This window comes from Pongo abelii, chromosome 20, assembly GCF_028885655.2.
Source record: "Pongo abelii isolate AG06213 chromosome 20, NHGRI_mPonAbe1-v2.0_pri, whole genome shotgun sequence".
Lineage (NCBI taxonomy): Eukaryota > Metazoa > Chordata > Mammalia > Primates > Hominidae > Pongo > Pongo abelii.
Genome location: NC_072005.2, coordinates 37,007,501 through 37,013,361, shown reverse-complemented (window position 1 = coordinate 37,013,361; position 5,861 = coordinate 37,007,501). Strand labels below are relative to the sequence as shown.

The 5,861-nt window shown below is 42.5% G+C and overlaps 1 long non-coding RNA gene across 1 annotated transcript in view; it reads right to left on the bottom strand.

Annotated features, from left to right (window-relative positions):
- Positions 1–443: 443 nt before the first annotated feature.
- Positions 444–5,861, bottom strand: part of LOC129052050 (uncharacterized) — a 17,938-nt gene continuing 12,520 nt past the window's right edge. The window contains exon 3 of the long non-coding RNA XR_008516771.2: positions 444–600. This is a non-coding gene — a long non-coding RNA (uncharacterized LOC129052050). The remainder of the gene's footprint in view (positions 601–5,861) is intronic.

Below are 5,861 nucleotides of genomic sequence, written 5' to 3'. Positions count from 1 at the left end.
TATATGGAAGTACGTGTGAGGGTAAGCCTGGGGGTACATGGAAACCGGAACACTCCATGTATTTCCTTCTCTTAGTTTGAGGATCCTCCTGATTGTCCATGAATAGGGTCCTCCAAACACCCCACCTGGAGGCCCCATCTGCTCCTGACGTATTCACAGAGGCATGGACCTGCTGGGTCTCCAGCCAAGACCCTGACTCAGGTGATGCTATTTCCCCAACCAGGTAAGACAAACAGAGCATGATTACCATTTCCTTGGGGAGGGGTAAGGTGGGAATTATTGCTTTAAAAAAAGAAAATGAAATCTTGCCCTTTCATTAGAAGAGAACAATGTTTCCTTCATTGTTGGAAAATCAGCAAATACTGATTTTCTTATAAGTCGCTTGTTGTGCAATGAGGAACGTCAAGGACAGGCAGGCTTGTTTTTATTTTTATGTTTATTTTACTCTGGAACAGAAAGCAGGCCTGGTTGGGGACTTGGATTCTGGTCCCATGTCTCTCGCATAAGAAGGACACGCATGCGTCACAGGCAGAGGTGAGCCAGCGGGTCATCTGTCTTGGGGGGACAGACTGTCCATGTGCCCAGGAAAAGGTCAGGAACCTGTGGGTATTAATTAATCCAGCCGGTGACAGAGCCATCCATGTTTATTAGGTGGGACGGTGGCACTTGGCCAGGATGATGATTTTAAGGATTGGTGTTTTATTAAGAGGACAACATCTGTTTCCTTTTTTGTGGGAATTAAATGTTCCTTTGTAAGGCTGCTGGGAGCAGGTGCAGAGGATAGCACAGGTTAACACTTCCTTTGTCACCATCTTGTCTTATTCCACTCTCTGTTTCAAGGGCTCATGGGACAGGGAGATCCACAGACTCTCAGCTCTGGAGCCCAGCCAGTGGGGGCCACCGTTTTTGCCAAGTACTGGGGGAGACCACCCAGACTTCCATTTCACAGGCTACCAAAGGCCAGCACCCTCTTCCTTGTCCCTGGGTTGCATTCTCATTGTCAACTCTCCATCCAAGCTCGGGGATTGGCAGAATCATCTCAGTTACTCCTGTTCTATATGCCTTACCCACCTGACACAATACCTGCCACCCACTTGAATTTACACCTATAAATATTTGTGCATTTAGAAACCACCCTGAAAGTTTGGACAGAGAAGTATTTAGATCACAGGAATGCAAATGACAGCACATCCTGAGTGGTGTATCCGGTTTGTAACAGCGCTCAGCTGGTGCTGCGGCTGTAGATGTTCTGAGCGTCCACTTAGGGCTTTTCAGAGTCTCCACGCTCCACTCAGAGCCAGAGCCCAGGACCACATGCTTCTGGGTGGCCACCAGGTGATTTTCAGTGGTACGTGGAGAACACCCTCTATTCAGATAGCTATATATTTAAATTTGTTGTTACTTCCTCTTTGTGGCAAGTAATGCTCGTCTTACTTTTACAGTAGTCATATAACCTTCCTTTCAAACACTATTTAAGTAAAAAAAAAAAGTGAGTCATTTTAAAGGAGGAACTTCAAAAGAATGGTAGAACTAGTGCAGTGTGGCAGTGAGACAGCACCAGCAGGGAGGTGCAGGGAGGTACGGGGATCCATTTCAGGGAACTTCTCCCTAGTACATTAGTCAGGGTTTTCCAGAAACCCCCAAACCAATGAAAGAACTCTATCCTTAATATTCTGTTCCTCTAGAACCACTCCTGGTACCAAAATCTGTCTTAGAGTTCTCTAGAGGGACAGAACTAAGAGGATAGATGTATATATAAATGAGAGCTTATTAAGGAGTATTGACTCACATGATCTACCCCAAGGTGGGGTCCCACAATAGGCCATCTACAAGCTGAGGAGCAAGGACGCCAGTCTGAGTCCCAAAGCTGAGGAACCTGGAGTCCAATGTTCAAGGGCAGGAAGCATCCAGCAGAGGAGAAAGATGGAGGCCAGAAGACTTAGCCAGTCTAGTCTTTCCACTTTCTTCTGCCTGCTTTATTCTAGCTGCACTGGCAGCAGATTAGATGGTGCCCACTCAGATTGAGGGTGAGTCTGCCTTTCCCAGTCCACTGACTCAAATGTTAATCTCCTTTGGCAAGACCCTCACAGACACACCCAGGGACAATACTTTGCATCCTTCAATCCAATCAAGTTGACACTCAATATTAACCATCACAGGGAGGTGCAGGGATCCATTTCAGGGATCCTCTCCCTGGTGAAACTGGCAGCCCTGCCTCCTGTGTCCGGGCCCTTCCTGTGCTCTCAGGGTTTCTAACCTTCATTTACTCATCTGCTAAGTAGAGATGGTTGGGCCAGCCTCTGACTCTCATCGCTGTGTGAGTTCCTAATAAGATAAAGCAAATAAGTATCTAAGAGGTATTATGATTATTATTACTATTGTTGTTACTTACATTAGTATTTATTGAAAGACAACAGACACTTGGTGAGCTCCCTCCTCTATGCCAACTTCTCACTCAGCACTAAGTGGAGATTATATCACTAACCCTCTCCCATGAGCCAGTGTGAGACCACCATTACCCACATTTTATTTATTTTTAGATTTTTAGAGACAGAGTCTTGGTCTATCGTCCAGGTTGGAGTGCAGTGGTGCAATCCCAGCTTACTGCAACCTCGAACTCCTGGGCTCAAGCTATCCTTCCACCCAGTCTCCCGAGGTGCTGAGATTACAGGAATGAGCCACTGCACCATGGCCTACCCACATTTTAGAAACAAGGACCTTAGAGGTAAGGAGCCAGGGATTCTTACACTCCTTATATCAAGATGTTACAGAGGAAAAATGAAAGACAAATATTCCCTAAATATTTCTACAGAATTAATTACATTCACATTTCCAAATGTTGGTTGAGTCCTCAATTTAATTGTCCTCTGTTTTTCTAGAGCTTGTAGAGAGAATGAAAATATCTGTCCAGCACAGTGTCTTTTGGCCCTTTCCCTGCTTACCAGCATCATAAGGACAAAACATTTCAGGAATGTGGCCTTGATAAGAAAACATAACAGCGTATATACTGATGGTGGCTGTCTCTGGGCTTTTGGACTATGAGTGCATTTTCTGTTTTCTCTTTCCTTTTTGAAGACTTTCTACTTTACTGTGTGAAATGGTTTGTCTGTGTCCCCACCCAAATCTCATCTTGAATTGTAGCTCCCATTCCCACTTGTTGTGGGAGGGACCCGGAGGGAGGTAATTGAATCCTGGGGTCGGTTTCTCCCATACTGTTCTCGTGGTAGTGAATAAGTCTCATGAGATCTGACGGTTTTATGGGGGGAAACCCTTTTCACTCAGTCCTCATTCTCTCTTGTCTGCTGCCAGGTAGGACATGCCTTTTACCTTCCATCATGATCGTGAGGCCTCCCCAGCCAGCTGGAACTGTGAGTCCATTAAATCTCTTTTTCTTTATAAATTACCCAGTCTCCGGTATGTCTTTATCAGCATGTGAAAATGGACTAATACACTGTGTAAGTAGAAATTGCAACATAGAACCTGGGTTGTAAATTTGCTGAGATGATTTCAGGTGTCTGAAAAGCCAACACTATTTTCGTGATAATACGACATGGTTTGCCTTTCCATTTTGTACTCAGGGTGGGTAGAACTGTTGTCTCCTTAGCACAGACCTGTACTAGTCATCACTGTATTCTTCACTGCCGTGCATGTGCAGAAAAACAAAAGCCAGTTTCACTTAAGAATGCACTTGATGTAGTGTATGCGTACAATGGAATATTATTCAGCTTTAAAAAAGGAAGGAAATCCTGCCACAGGCTACATCATGGATGAACCTTGAGGACATTATGCTAAAGGACATAAGCCAGTCACAAAAAGACAATTACTGTATGATTCCACTTATATGAGGTACTCAGAGTAGTCAAATTCATAGAGACAGAAAGTGGAGTGGTGGTTGCCAAGGGCTGGGGGGAGAGAGGAACAGATAGTTACTGTTTAATGAATGCAGAGTTTCGGTTTTGCAAGATGAAAAGAGTTCTGGAGATGGGTGGTGGTGATGGCTGCACAGCAACGCGAATCTACTTAATGCCATTGCACTGTAGGCTTAAAAATAACTAAGTTGGGGCCAGATGCAGTGGATCATGCCTGTACTCCCAGCACTTTCGGAGGCAGAGGGGGACAGATCACCTGAGGCCAGAAGTTCAAGACCAGCCTGGATAACATGTTGAAACCCTACCTATACTAAAAATACAAAAATTAGCCAAGCATGGTGGCAGGTGCCTGTAATCCCAGCTACTTGGAAGGCTGAGGCACGAGAATCACTTGAACCCAGGAGGCATAGGTTGCAGTGAGCTGAGACCACACCATTACACTCCAGCTTAGGCAACCAGAGTGAAACTCCATCTCAAAAAAATAAAATATAAAATCATTAAGATGGAAAATTTTATGTTACATGTATTTTACCACAATAAGAAAACAAGTAAAGTATAGAGATTATGAATTTGAAATAACAAGAATGCACTGGATGACATATTGAAAGTTATTCATTTTATTAAATCTCAATATTTGAGCACTGGCCTTTCAATGTTCTTTGTGATGAAGTGGGAGGTAGACATAGAGCACTTCTGTCCCATCTGGGAGTTCCACAGCTGCCTCAAGGAAAAGCACCTTTGCCAATCTTCTGAACTGTGAGCTGAACTCTCTGCCTTTTTTTTTTTTTTTCAAAGAGCACCATTTTTACTTGAAAGAACAACTGATAGACAAACTATGGTTATTCAAACTTGACTATTTGGCAGACATTATCTGGAAAATGAACAAATTAATTCTGTCACTTCCAAGAAAATAACTGACAGTATTTGTTGCCAATGATGAAACTCAAGCTTTCAAGAATTTTGAAAAACTTATATCAGCCACCATGAGCTTGACAGCTTTCCAATAGTTAAAGAGATACTAACACATGTGATTTCTTTAATATTGAATAATGGATTGTGTCAACACTGCAGGATCTGCATACATGACTCATTGAGCTGATATTTCTCAAGTGACCTGTGCTAGATGTAATAAAATCATGTAAGGGTAAAAAAAAATCCATTCAAATATCAAGATAGACCAGTGGATTTTAATGTAATGGAGCACAGAAAGTTTATATATTTTCAGATTCCACATTGCAACTAACCTTTGAGTAACTACCAGTTGCTGAGTTTTGGTGTAGTATCAAAGAACATCCACAATTATCTGAAAAGGCTTTTACAATATACCTCCCTTTTCCAACGACATCTGTGTGAGGTCAGGTTTTCTTCATAGATTCTAACAGAAACGACATATTGCAAGACTGAATGTGGAAGCAGATATTAGAATCCAGCTGTGTTTTCTTTAAAATAATTTTTGTTTTCATTTCAATAGTTTTTGGGGTACAGGTAGTTTTTGGTTGCATGAATGAATTATTTAGAGATTTTGGCATACCAGTCACCCAAGCAGTGTACACTGTGCCCAATGTATAGTCTTTTATCCCTCATCCCCCTCCCAGACTTCCCCCTACCTAAATACCCAAAGTTCATTATATCACTCTCATGCTTTTACATCCTCATAACTTAGCTTTCATTTATAAGTGAGAACATATGATATTTGGTTTTCCATTCCTGAGTTACCTCACTTAGAATAATGGCCTCCAGCTCCATCCAAGTTTCTGCAAAAGATATTATTTTGTCCTTTTTATGGCTGAGCAGTATTCCACAGTGTATATACACCACATTTTCTTTATCCACTTATTGGTTGATGGGCACTGAGGTTGTTTCCATATCTTTGCAATTGCACATTGTGCTGCTATAAACATGGGTGTGCATGTGCCTTTTTCATATAGTGACTTCTGTATTAAGCCAGTGGTTTGCAAAGAGCTACTAAGACACTATACTTGTCACTAACTT